The sequence below is a fragment of the Elephas maximus genome, chromosome 1, assembly GCF_024166365.1.
Source record: "Elephas maximus indicus isolate mEleMax1 chromosome 1, mEleMax1 primary haplotype, whole genome shotgun sequence".
NCBI classification, from domain to species: Eukaryota; Metazoa; Chordata; class Mammalia; order Proboscidea; family Elephantidae; genus Elephas; species Elephas maximus.
In genome coordinates, this window is record NC_064819.1 from 56,157,438 (window position 1) to 56,171,157 (window position 13,720).

General features: G+C 40.5%; 2 pseudogenes; both read right to left on the minus strand.

Moving 5' to 3' along the window:
* Positions 1-7,550: 7,550 nt before the first annotated feature.
* LOC126059644 (asparagine synthetase domain-containing protein 1-like) lies at positions 7,551-12,724 on the minus strand (annotated as a pseudogene).
* Positions 12,725-12,745: 21 nt separating this feature from the next.
* On the minus strand, positions 12,746-13,056 carry LOC126059700 (ASNSD1 upstream open reading frame protein-like; annotated as a pseudogene).
* Positions 13,057-13,720: the final 664 nt, after the last annotated feature.

Here is a 13,720-nt window from a genome sequence, read left to right on the forward strand (position 1 = left end):
GTCTATTTAGTTGTTCTACCTCTGTCTGTGTTAGTTTAGGTAGGTACTGTGTTTCTAGGAATTCATCCATTTCTTCTAGGTTTTCAAATTTGTTAGAGTACAATTTTTCATAGTAATCTGATATGATTCTTTTAATTTCAGTTGGGTCTCTTGTAATACCACCCATCTCATTTCTTATTCGGGTTATTTGCTTCCTCTCCTGTTTTTCTTTTGTCAGTTTGGCCAATGGCTTATCAGTTCTGTTGATTTTTTTCAAAGAACCAGCTTTTGGTCTTGTTACTTTTAATTGTTTTTCTGTTTCCTATTTCATTTAGTTCTGCTCTAATTTTTAATTATTTGTTTTCTTCTGGTGCCTGAGGGATTCTTTTGTTGTTCTCTTTCTATTTGTTCAAGTTGTTGGGATAGTTCTTTGATTTTGGCCCTTTTTTCTTTTTGCATGTGTGCATTTATTGATAAAAACTGACCTCTGAGCACTGCTTTCATTGTGTCCCAAAGGTTCTGATAGGAACTGTTTACATTCTCTTTAGATTCTATGAATTTCTTTATTCCATCCCTAATATCTTCTATAATCCAGCCTCTTTTGAGCATGGTACTGTGCAGTTTCCAAATGTTTGATTTCTTTTGCCTGCCTTTTCAGTTATTGATTTCCACTTTTATGGCGTTATGGTCAGAGAAGATGCTTTGTAAGATTTCAATGTTTTCTATTCTGCTAAGGCTTGGTTTATGGCCTAATATGTGGTCTATTCTGGAGAATGTTCCATGTGCATTGGAAAAGAAAGTACACTTGGCTGCTGTTGGGTGGAGTGTTCTGTATATGTCCATGAAGTCAGGTTGGTTGTTTGTGGCCTTTAGCTCTTCCGTGTCTTTACTGAGCTTCTTTCTGGATGCCCTGTCCTTCACTGAAAGTGGAGTCCCCTACTATTATTGTGGAGCCGTCTATCTCACTTTTCAGTGCTGATAGCGTTTGTTTTATGTGTCTTGCAGCCCTGTCATTGGGTGCATAAGTATTTAGTATGGTTCTATCTTCTTGGTGTATTGTCCCTTTAATCCATTGTATAGTGTCCTTCCTTATCCTTTGTGATAGATTTAACTTTAAAGTCTATTTTGTCAGAATTTAATATAGCTACTCCAGCTCTTTTTTGATTGTTGTTTGCTTGATATATTTTTTTCCATCCTTTGAGTTTTAGTTTGTTTGTGTCTCTACGTCTAAGGTGTGTCTCTTGTAGGCAGCATATAGATGGATCTTGTTTTTTAATCCATTCTGCCACTCTCTGTCTCTTTATTGGTGCATTTAGTCCATTTACATTCAGGGTAATTATGGATAGGTATGAATTTTTATGAATTTAGTGCTATCATTTTGATATCTTTTTTTGTGTGTTGTTGACAGTTTCTTTTTTCCCAGTTAATTTTATGTGCTGAGTAGATTCTCTTTATGTATTGTCCTTTCCTCATATTTGTTGTTGTTGATCTTGTTTCTGCTGAGTCTCTTTTTTGTGTGTGTGTGTTTTATTTTGATGAGTAGGGTGGTTTGTCTCCTTTGTGGTTACCTTATTATTTACCCCTATTTTTCTAAATTTAAACCTAACTTTCATTTCTTTGTATCACCATATCTTCCTCTCCATATGGAAGATCTGTGATTACATTTCTTAGCCCCTCTTTATTGTTTTAATTTTGTCTTCTTTTATATAATGACATCGCTGTTACCCTGTTTTGAGGGTTTTTTTTTTTTTTTTTAATTCTTGCCTTGTTATTTTGGTTTCCCTGTCTGGGTTGACTTCTGGTTGCTCTGCCCAGTGTTCTAGTCTTGGGTTGATACCTAATACTATTGATTTTCTAAACAAAGAACTGCCTTTAGTATTTGTTGTAGTTTTGGTTTGGTTTTTATGAATTCCCTAAACTTCTGTTTATCTGGAAACGTCCTAATTTCACCTTCACATTTAAGAGACAGTTTTGCTGGATATATGATCCTTGGCTGCTAATTTTTTTCCTTCAATTTTTTAAATAAGTCATCCCATTGCCTTCTTGCCTGCATGGTTTCTGCCGAGTAGTCCAAGCTTATTCTTCTTGGCTCTCCTTTGTAGGTGACTTTTCGTTTATCCCTAGCTGCTCTTAAAATTTTCTCTTTATCTTTGGTTTTGGCAAGTTTGATTATAATATGTCTTGGTGACTTTCTTTTAAGATCTACCTTACGTTGACTTTCATGAGCATCTTGGATAGATATTTTCTCATCTTTCACAATATCAGGGAAGTTTTCTGACAGGAATCTTCAAAAATTCTCTCTGTGTTTTCTGTTATCCCTCCTTGTTCTGGTACTCCAAGCACTCGTAGGTTATTTCTCTTGATAGAGTCCTGTGTGATTCTTAAGGTTTCTTCATTTTTTTAAATTCTTTTATCTGATTTTTCTTCAAATATATTAGTGTGAAGTGATTTGTCTTCAGGTTCAGAAATTCTGACTTCTACTTGCTCAATTCTGCTTCTCTGACTTTCTATTGAGTTGACTACTTCTGTAATTTTATTGTTAATCTTCTGAATTTCTGATTGCTGTCTATCTATGGATTTTTCCATCTTAGTAAATTTTCCATTATGTTCCTGAGTAATCTTCCTAATTTCTTCAGTTTCTTTGTCTGTGTGTTCCTTGGCTTGTTCTGTGTATTGCCTCATTTCTTCCTCATGTCTTGAAGCGTTCTGTATATTAATCTTTTGTATTCTGCCTCTGGTAATTCCAAGAATGCACTTTCATCTAGAAGATCCCTGGATTCTTTGCTTTGAGAGCTTGTTGAGGTGATCATGGTCTATTTCTATGTGACTTGATATTGACTGTTGTCTCCAAGCCATCTGTAAGTTATTGTATTAGTTTATGCTTGCTTACTGCATTGTAGCTTCTTGCTTTGTTTTGTTTTGATAGGCCCAAATGGGTTGCTTGAGTGAGCTAGCTTGATTATTTTCACCTTTGGAGCTCTGACATCCTGTGCCCAGATGGCTAGAGCTGTTATCAGGTATATCAGTCTAGGAGTCCATTCAGTTTTCTTGTATGAATTCAGCTCAGGTGTCCAGGTAGCTGATGATCAAGTATGTGGTACAGGCTCTGTCCTACAGTCTTAGGGGGGCAGAGATGATTGGTGTAGGTACCGGTATCTGATTGCAGCAGGGGGTCAGGCTCTTAACAAGGCAGGGGACTGAGAACAGACCCCCGAGTGTCTCTGAGGAAAGTGCGCCCCTGTTCCCCAGAGTGTCAAGTGGATGGGTTCTGCAGACAGACCGTGGGCACCCAGTGTTTTTGGTTTTAAGGACTGGGAGGGAGCAGTTATCTTTGGACCGCTGTTGCAGGTGGCTGAGTAACCTAAGTGGAGCTACCAGTCCTTAGGCCCCTGATGTGGGTAGGTGAGGACCCTGTTTAATAGGCAAAGCAACGTCAAACATCAAACACCCACCTCTCCACTGCCCTGCTGAAATGGTTGGAGTCTGCCAACAAGGGCCTATTCTCCTGAAATAGGCCCACACAGGTCCATGCGGAAGGGAATGGTGCTCAAAGTCCACAGACTGTTTATGCCTGGACAGCAGCCAGTTCTGTCTTGAGCTCCCCTGGTTAGTGGAGCTGGCAAATTATCTTTTCCCCCAATTGCAAATTTTTTCCTCCTCCAAAGCCGGGAGGATGGCTCTAGGCACTCAACAATGCATATCTCAGGGCAGGGAATTCAGCCGCTGAAGCTGGCTTGGAGGCGGGGTCGGGGGGGTGCTGTAAAATATACGCAAGTACTTAGCTTTTGCTGAGAGCACCGTTCTTCTCTGGTTCTGGAGTTGTGAGTAGGCTGTGTGGCTGACTGCTTCTGTCTGAGGAAACTGCTGCTGAATGCTAGTATGAGCCTGATGCCTCTACTCTGGGAATGTTGCCTGAGGGCTCCCCATGATTCAGGTCCAGTAACTGCTCTCCATTTCTGAACCATATTTTCTTCCCCCTGCCCCTCCGTTCCTCTTCTAAGCTTGCCTTTGATGCTCAGTGCTCCTAGCTTGTCTTAAATATACTCGTTTCACTTGTTTTTTCATGTCTTTGTTGTAAAGAGGGCTCGCGGGAAGCGTCTATTCTGCCATCTTGGCTCTGCCTCTGGTGTGTCCACTTTCTAGCTTTTAAGACCTTTGGCACTGCACCATGAACTAGGAGATAGAACAGAGGTACTGAGAAACAATGTTAGGCTAAACTGACTGGGAAATCCCTCAAAACTTGGACCCTAAACCCCCAAACCAAGAAAACAAATCCTGTGAAGTGTTTGGTTGTATCTAAGTGGCCTCATCAGCTACTCAGCTTTCTCCAAAAAGCAACCTAAAAACCCCAAAATTGCATTTCCTGAGAATGAGCATTTTCCACGTGCTCAAAGGCAAATGGAAAAGAACCTTGGGCCTGTAAAAAATGAAAGCACTCCAAAAAAAAAAAAAAAAAAAAAACAAAGGAAGTTCATGATCTTATTTCTTTGTAATTTTTGTTTTTTATTGGAGTCTCTGCTTGGAGGGGATGTAGAAGTTCCAAGAGGGTGTGAAGGTACATTATATCATGAGAAAACCAGTGGGGCCACTTCTGTTGTGTGTCATATTGGAGGAAGTGGAGGCCCCTTCTTGCCTAACCCTCCAATCCCATTCGAGTAGCTGCAGCAGAGGCAATACTTAGCCTGCAGGATAGGAAGTGTCATAGTCATAGTGACCATTGCGCTGTGAGGATGTTGGTCAGTGTTTGTCAGAGAGCTACCAGAGAACAGGCAGAGAGAAAAGATTTGCCAGGCTTAACCATTACAGCTCTCAGACCACTGAGTGTCCTCACTGGAGGAAAGCAAACCTTCTCAGAGCCGTGGTTGTTACAAACTGTGGTTAAAGCTGGAACTTGGAGCTCCTGTAGTGGGAAAGACTGAGGATTCTCCCCTTGTGATCAGTTTGCAAGCCTTGACACCAGGAAACCCCGTTATAACCACAGAAGGGAAATGAAAGAGGAAAATGAAAGCATAGAATTCAAGCAGAATCTGAAACAAAGCATTTCCTAAATCCCCAGTGAACATACCATAGAAATTACGTTGGACTCATACTGTATATTATTTCTAAATTGATACGTAAATAAGTGTATATGATGCTAATGCCAATTGTTTTAAAAGCTGCATGTGTTTGTATCTGTTGAGTGTGATTAGCTATTATCAGTTAACCTTTTGGTAGCTTGTTTAAAATTCCAAGTTTTAGAAACTTCTTTAGTTATAGAGTAGATGCTTGGCAAGGGCCTGTGTTTCACTTAGTATTCTAGTAGCCTGTCCCTAGCACATGGCAGGCCTCAATATGTGCTGACTGAAGAATGAAAACTGACACTTATTGTTATAATTCTGGTCCTGGAGTGGCTAAATTGAGTAAGCAGCATCTCTTCAGGATGTTGCCTCAAGACCGCTTGCTTTTTTCTGGCCTGTTACACATTACATTTTCCATGCGTAAGTGTTCATTTCCTTAAACGTGTTGAAGAATACATGTATAGGTAATCGTGGCTGTTGTTGTTAGCTGACTTTGAGTCGGCTCCAATTCATGGTGACCTTATGTATAATGGAAAGAAGCCTTGCCTGGTCCTGTGCCGTCTTTGTGATTGTTGGTATGCTTGAGTCCATCACTGTGGCTGTTGTGTCAATCCATCTCATTGAGGGTTTCCCCTCTTTTTTTTTGCTGACCCTCTACTTTATCAAAATCCTTTTCTAGCAGTTGGTCTTTCCTGATGACATGCCCAAAGTAGGTGAGCCTAAGTCTCACCATTCTCACTTCTAAGGAATGTTCTGATTGCATTTCTTCTAAAACTGACTTGTTTCTTCTTCTGGCATTCCATGGTATAGTCAATATTTTTTCCCAACACCACAGTTGAAGTGCATCAATTCTTCTGTACCCCTAAATGTTCACTTGCCCCTTCTTCCCCAAAAATAAAGCCTCTTAATGCTGGCTGGGTCATGGGCACCTAGGAGAAAAGCTACTTTTCCTCAGCCCTTCTTGCAGCTAGATGTGGCCAGGTAATTCAGCTTTGGTCAATAGATATAAGCAGAAGACGTGTATACAGCTTCCAGGGTGCGTTTAAGGGATGGGAGCCAGCCCTTCTCTTGCCTCTTTCATCTTTCCTGCTGGCTAGAACTCAAATATGATGCCTTAAGCTTGGACCACAGGTAGGATCACAACTCTCTATTGAAAATGGGTGGAGCAGCCTAATAGAAGGAACCTAGGTTGAGAGAGAGAGACAGGATTTGATGGAGCATAGAGGTCATGAAGAGTTCCTGGGTAGTGCAAACAGTTAATGCACTCAGCTACTAACCAAAAGGTTGGAGGTTTGAGTCCACCCAGAGGTGCCTTGAAAGAAAGGCCTGGTGGTCTGCTTTTGAAAGATCAGCCATTTAAAACCCTATGGAGCACAGTTCTACTCTAACAGGTATGGGATTGCCGTGAATTGGAGTCAACTCCATAGCAACTGGTTAGAGATCGTGAAGTAAAATGAAGGTTTCAGGCATAAAAACTATACGTAGATAAGATCTTTGTGGTTGCTTATAAATGGAATTAATTGAATTCAAATAGGCCCTAGCTCATTAGGTTTTATATAGACAAAGAACCCACAAACCTGGTCTGCAGAAATTTTTTCCTATTTAACACCTAAAGTAATCCCTGCCACTCCCACCCCACTCTCCCCAACCAGCTTCAGCAGGAAAAAGGCTGTGAAAGCTGTGGAGGTCTCAAGAAGGCCATATGCTTTGGAGTGTCAAGGACAAGAGAAAATTTCCCAGGAGGCAGAGCAAAGGCCCTCAGTTGACACTGGCCAGGGAGCTCTTCCCAGAAATCAGAGCAAGGGCTTACTAGAAGGCTGGGCATTTTCGCTCTTCCTGCCCGGGAAAATTCAATAATTTTAATGGGTGTGTGACTATCACGTGATTCTTACTCTTTTTTATAAATGGAAGAAATGTTTCTTTGTTGTTTATCCTGTTCCTATTGCACTATTGGGTGTTTGGTATCAGATAACTTCTATTTCTTGTAGGTACCCAGAACATGAGTAGTCATATTCAGATGTGATGAAGAGTGTGAAATCCGGGACTTAGAATCAGATGCATGCATTTGATGGAACTTTGGGGTTTTTTTCTGGGATAGGGGAGCTGAACGTGTTTTGAACAGAGCTTCAAATGGGTTCGTTCTGGTACAAACCTCTGCTGAGAGTTTACATTTCTATCCCAGATGTACTGAATCAGAATCTATATTTTAACAAGATCCCCAGGTAATTTTTTTTTTTTTTTTTTAAATAATAAAACAGCAGAGTATTTTATTTTGGGGTTTTATGAGTCAGAATTGACTTGATGGCAATGGGCTTTTTTGGGTTTTGGTTTATCATTGGAGCCCTGGTAGCACAGTGGTTAAGAGCTTGGCTGCTTTCCAAAAGGTCAGCAGTTCAAACCCACGTGCTGCTCCTTGAAAACCCTATGAGGCAGCTCTGCTGTGTCCTATAGGGTTGATATGAGCCAGAATCGATGTGACAGGAATTTTTTTTTTTAATTAGTAAGCAAATGGTGTTACATTGTGAAACCATATTCTATTTTAATCTTCTTTTCAACAGAAAGATTTTCTAAGGAAGAGGCTTAGAGCTTTCCACATTTATCAGATGCTTTTTCATTATTGTTTTTCCTTTTTGCAATTCCGGATCCAAATTGCAAGGCCCGTTTTCCCAGAAGAGCAGAGGACGTAAGACCAAGTTCCTTAGCCGTAAGATGCAAAAGTAGTTTCTCACCAATTCCACGGGGTAAAGTCGAGTTTGGCTTTTCCCAAATTGGCAAGCAATTTAGAAAGGAGCCAACATTTTCATGGAGGAAAGGAAATCTTGCTTCTTTTCCATGATCACCAGTAACCTTGTCATCACAACCAAGATTTCTAGAAGAAGTCCACCCTAGTTGCATTTCCATTTTCTTATTCAATCCTTCTAACTCATGTGTCTGAAAGCAGACACGATAATGAGAATAACCAACAAGTTGTTCTTCTGCACCGATTCCAGTGAGACCAACCTTTGTATTGTCCTGGTAGAACTTCACTTCATCTTGTGTCACTACACAACCAATTCCCCTAGAAGCAAACCAGACTGCACAGCGGATGCTGTCACCCAGAACCATATCCAAGGGGTGAATTAATTGGCATATTTGTTTTTTTCTTAATTTTTGCAGTTCCTCCAAAGAAACATTAATTTTGAAAAAATTCCAAATTCAGGAAGGGTTGACAGCTTGTAGTTCCTTTAGCCACCACGCATCTCTCAGTTTGTTGTACTGTGGTGGCTTGTGTGTTGCTGTGATGCTGAAAGCTATGCCACTCGTATTTCAGCTACCAGCAGGGTCACCCATAGTGGACAGTTTGAGTGGATCTTCCAGACTAAGAAATTCTGGGAAGAAGGACCTGGTGGTCTGCTTCTGCAAAAACTGGCCAGTGAAAACCTTATGAATAGCACCAGAGCAGTGTCGGATACAGTCCCAGAAGAGCCTCTCAGGTTGGAAGGCAAAATAAGACTGGGAAAGAGCTGCCTCCTCAAAGTAGAATCGATCTTAATGATGTGGGTGGAGTCGAGCTTTTGAGACCTTCATTTGCTGATGTGGCGTGACTCAAAATGAGAAGAAACAGTTGCAAATAGCCGTTAATAATAGGAGCATGGAATGTACAAAGTATGAATCTAGGAAAATTGGAAATTGTCAGAAATTAAATGGAACACGTAAAGGTCAATATCCTAGGCATTAGTGAGCTGAAATGGGCTGGTATTGGCCATTTTGGATCAGACAATCATATGGTCTACTATGACAGGAATGACAAAGTAAAACGGCATTGCGTTCATTGTCGAAAAGAACATTTCAAGATCTGTCCTGAGGTACACAGCGCTGTCAGTGATAGGATAATATCCATATGCCTACAAGGAAGACCACTTAATATGACTATTATTCAAATTTACCCACCAGCCACTAGTGCCAAATATGAGAAAATTGAAGATTTTTACCAACTTCTGCAGTCTGTAATTGAGCAAACATGCAATCAAGATGCATTGATAATTAGTGGTGATTGGAATGTGAAAGTTGGAAACAAAGAAGGAGGACCTGTAGTTGGAAAATATGGCCTTGACAATAGAAATGATGCCAGAGATTGCATGACAGAATTTTGCAAGACGAACAATTTCTTCATTGCAGATATCTTTTTCCAACAACATGAACAGCAACAATACAAGTGCACCTCACCAGACAAAAAACCACAGGAATCAAATTGAATACATCTGTGGAAAGAGACAATAGAAAACCTCAATACCATCATCAGTCAGAACAAGGCCAGGGATTGACCATTAATTGACCATCAATTGCTCATATGCAAGTTCAAGCTGAGGGAAATTATAACAGTCCATGAGAGCCAAAGTACGACCTTGAGTATATCCCACCTGAACATAGAGACCACCTCAAGAATCAATTTGACGCATTGAACACTAACGAACAAGTATGACTGGGGAAGAGCTGATGAGTTGTGGGATGAAATCAAGGACATCATAAATGAAGAAAGCAAAAGAGCAATAAAAAGACCAAGAAGAAAGAAAAGACCAAAATGGATGTCAGAAGAGACTCTGAAATTTGTTCTTGAATGTTGAGTAGCTGAAGTGAAATGGAAGAAATGAAATAAAAGACCTAAAAAGGAGATTTCAAAGGGCAGTTCAAGAAGACAAAGTAAAGTATTATAATGAAATGTGCAAAGACATGGATTTAGAAAAGCAAAAGGGAAGAACATGCTCGGCATTTCTCAAGCTGAAAGAACTGAAGAAAAATGTGCAAGTCTTGAGTTGCAATATAGAAGGATTCTATGGCAAAATATTGAATGACATCAAAAGGAGATGGAAGGAATACAGAGTCACTGTACCAAAAAGAATGGGTTGACGTTCAGCCATTTCAGGAGGTAGCATATGACCAAGAACCAATGGTACTGAGGGAAGAAGTACAAGCTGCACTGAAGGCACTGGCAAAAAACAAGGCTCCAGGAACTGAAGGAATAGCAGTTGAGATACTTCAACAAATGAATGCAGTGCTGGAAGTACTTGTCTACACCAAGAAATTTGGAAGACAGCTACCTGAACAGCTGACTGAAAGAGATCCATATTTGTGCCCATTCCAAAGGAAGATGATCCAACAGAATGCAGAAATTATCAAACAATATCATTAATATCACACACAAGTAAAATTTTGTTGAAGGTAATTCAAAAATGGTTGCAGCAGTACGTGGACTGGGAACAGCCAGATGTTCAAACCAATTCAGAAAAGAACATGGAACAAGGTCATATCATTGGTGATGTCAGATGAATCTTGGCTGAAAGCAGAGAATACCAGAAAGATGTTTTCCTGTGTTTTATTGACTATGCCAAGGCATTCGACTATATGGGTCATAACAAATTATGGATAACATTGTGAAGAATGGGAATTCCAAAACACTTTATTGTGCTCATGCAGAACCTGTATACATAGACCAAGAGGCAGTTCACACAGAACAAGGGGATACTGCGTGATTTAAAGTCAGGAAAGATGTGTGTCAGGGTTGTATCCTTTCACCACACTTATTCAATCTGTATGCGGAGGAAATAATCTGAGAAACTGGACTATACGAAGAAGAATGCAACATCAGGATTGGGGAAAGACTTATTGACAGCCAGCAATATGCAGATGGCACAACCTTGTTTGCCGAAATTGGAGAGGACTTGAAGCACTTACTGATGAAGATCAAAGATTACAGCCTTCAGTATGGACTACACCTCAATATAAAGAAAACAGAAATCCTTACAACTGGTCTCATAAGTGACATCATGATAAATGGAGAAAATATTGAAGTTGCCAAGGATTTTATTTTACTTGAATCCACAATCAACACCCATGGAAGCAGCAGTCAAGAAAGCAAACAATGTATTGCATTGGGCAAATCTGCTGCAAAAGGCCTCTTTAAAGTGTTAAAAAGCAAAGACATCACCTTGAGGACTAAGTTGTGCCTGGCCCAAGCCATGATGTTTTCGTCACCTTGTATGCAGGCGAAAGCTGGACAACGAATAAGGAAGACTGAAGAAGAATTAATGCCTTTGAATTACGGTGTTGGCGAAAGCATTGAATATACCATGGACTGCCAGAAGAATGAACAAATCTGTCTTGGAAGAAGTACAGCCAGGGTGCTCATTGGAAGCGAGGATGGAGAGACTTCATCTCAAGTATTTTGGACATGTTATCAAAAGGGACCAGTCACTGGAGAAGGACATCATGCTTGGTAAGGTAGAGGGTCAGCTAAAAAGAGGAAGACCCTCAACAGTGGCTGCAACAGTGATCTCAAACATAACAAAGGTTGTGAAGATGCTGCAGGACTGGGCAGTGCTTCGTTCTGTTGTACATAGGGTCGCTATGAGTCAGAACCAACTTGATGTCACCATCACTAACAGCAGTTCCTTTAGTTTACAGAGCAAATTAGTTTCTCATTAATTAATACACATTGTTTTGTGACAGTGGTTGCCAACCCCATGATATCTCTTCCTGTGATTCTATCTGGTACATTGAATTGTTTATCAGGGTTGTCATCAACTGTGGCAGCAAGACTTGAGACAGAAGGTATTTCACAATGATATTTCTTCTTACTTCCTTTTTTTGTTAAAACTAGTTCCTGTAGTCTTTTCTTTAGTCATGAAAGCCACATTAAGAAGATCAATTAGTTCATTTACAGGAATGTGGTGTTCAGCAAGGGGTGCAATAACCATGGAATCAATGCCTCCAGAAAATAGAATTGCAATGTTTGCCTTCCTATCACAAATTTTCAAAACTTCATTTGGTGTCAAGCTTTCATCTCTTGGTAAATATAAGACACGTCTCTTGACTGGGATATTCAGGGCATCAGTGAACTGCTAAACCATTTTCTTCATGTATCTGTCATTAAGACAGACTTGAAGCATCTCTCTTGTAGGTGAGACTCTGGAAATGTCAATGGAATGAGTCTCAAATGGACAGTAGGTTCTTCAAGATATAGGTTGGCTCCATTTGCTTCCACTGATACAAATTTAGGCAATCTGGTGAAATCTGAGTCAGGTTATGAACACATTCTTTGATAACATTCTCACTAGAAATATATTTCCGAGGATATAATTTTACTATCACACATTTTGAAGTGGCAGGAGACTTGAGATCAACCAAAAATCCCAGATGCTGGAACTTCTTGCCACTGGTTGGCCATTCCAGATGTTTGGATGCCAACTGGAGAGAGGTAGAAACTCCTACCTAAATTACTAAAATGCCAAAGCAAGCTACGACAACCAAAAAAGTCCCTACCAAACCATAAATAATGAGTAGATGCTTGATAATATACAAAAGACAAGGACCCTGGACTTCTGAGGAAAGTGATGAAATATCAGATTCATTTTTACAAGAAGAAAGAAAACTAAACATAATTTGAGCATCATTCCCCTCATCTTCAAGATTTATTGCATTTAAGACTTCTCCATTCCACAGTAACACATTACCTCTTTCATCTTCCACAGGCTGGGCAGTCGAAAACACCTCTCAAGGGTGTGTCCACAAAATAAACAGTAGACAGCAGACTTTAACAACTGTTTACTACTATTGGGCATACATTGTTTAAGACAATGCAGTAAATCCTCTTTCAAATCTTTGCCAAAATTCTCAACAGAAGAGTTTACAGAGCAACAAATTTGACACATTGATATGTGACATTAAGGTGACTATTTCTTGATTTTGGTCTTCTCTGAGCTTCCTATTTCTTGGCATTCTTTTTTCAGTTCATGTAATACACTTTTGCTTTCAGAAAGCATTTCTGTTTGGTCTCATTTTCCTTCAGGTTAGAAAGTTCACCCACAACAATTGGTTGTTCTTTAATCTTGCTGTTATGATCCTGTTTGTGCGGGGTGGAGTTGTCTGAGGGGACCAGCCCAGCGCCATCCTCTGGGTGTGCCCCCGAGCTGGGCTTCTCCATGGAACGCAGGATGGACAGAATGCAAGGCACAGCGTGCACCCCAGCTGCCCACCTCTGCATGGGCACCCCCGGGTGATTCTTTATTACTGTTATTTTATTATGCTTTAGGTGCAAGTTTACAGAGCAAATTATTTTCTCATTAAACAATTAATACACACATTGTTTTGTGACATTGGTTGCCAACCCATGACATGTCAGCACTCTCCCCTTCTCAACTTCGGTTTCCCCATTTACTTTGGTCCACCTTTCCTGTCTCCTCCTGCCTTGTCGTCCCTGCCCCTGGGCTGGTATGCCCATTTAGCCTCATATATGTGATTGAACTATGTGTGTTATTGTTTGTTTTATAGGCCTGTCTAATCTTTGGCTGAAGGATAAACTTCAGGAGTGACTTCAGTACTGAGTTAAAAGAGTGTCTGGGGCCATACTTTTGGGGTTTTTTCAGTCTCTGTCAGACCAGTAAGTCTGGCCTTTGTGTGTGTGTGTTTGTGTGTGTGTGTGAGTTAGAATTTTGTTCTACATTTTTCTCCAGCTCTATCCAGGACCCTCTGTTGTGATCCCTGTCAGAGCAGGCGGTGGTGGTAGCCAAACACACAAGTTGTGCTGGACTCAGTCTGGTGGAGGCTGTGGTAGTTGTGGTCCATTAGTCCTTTGGACTAATCATTCCCATGTGTGTTTGGTTTTCTTCATTCTCCCTTGCTCCAGATGGGGGGGAGGGGGGGACTGG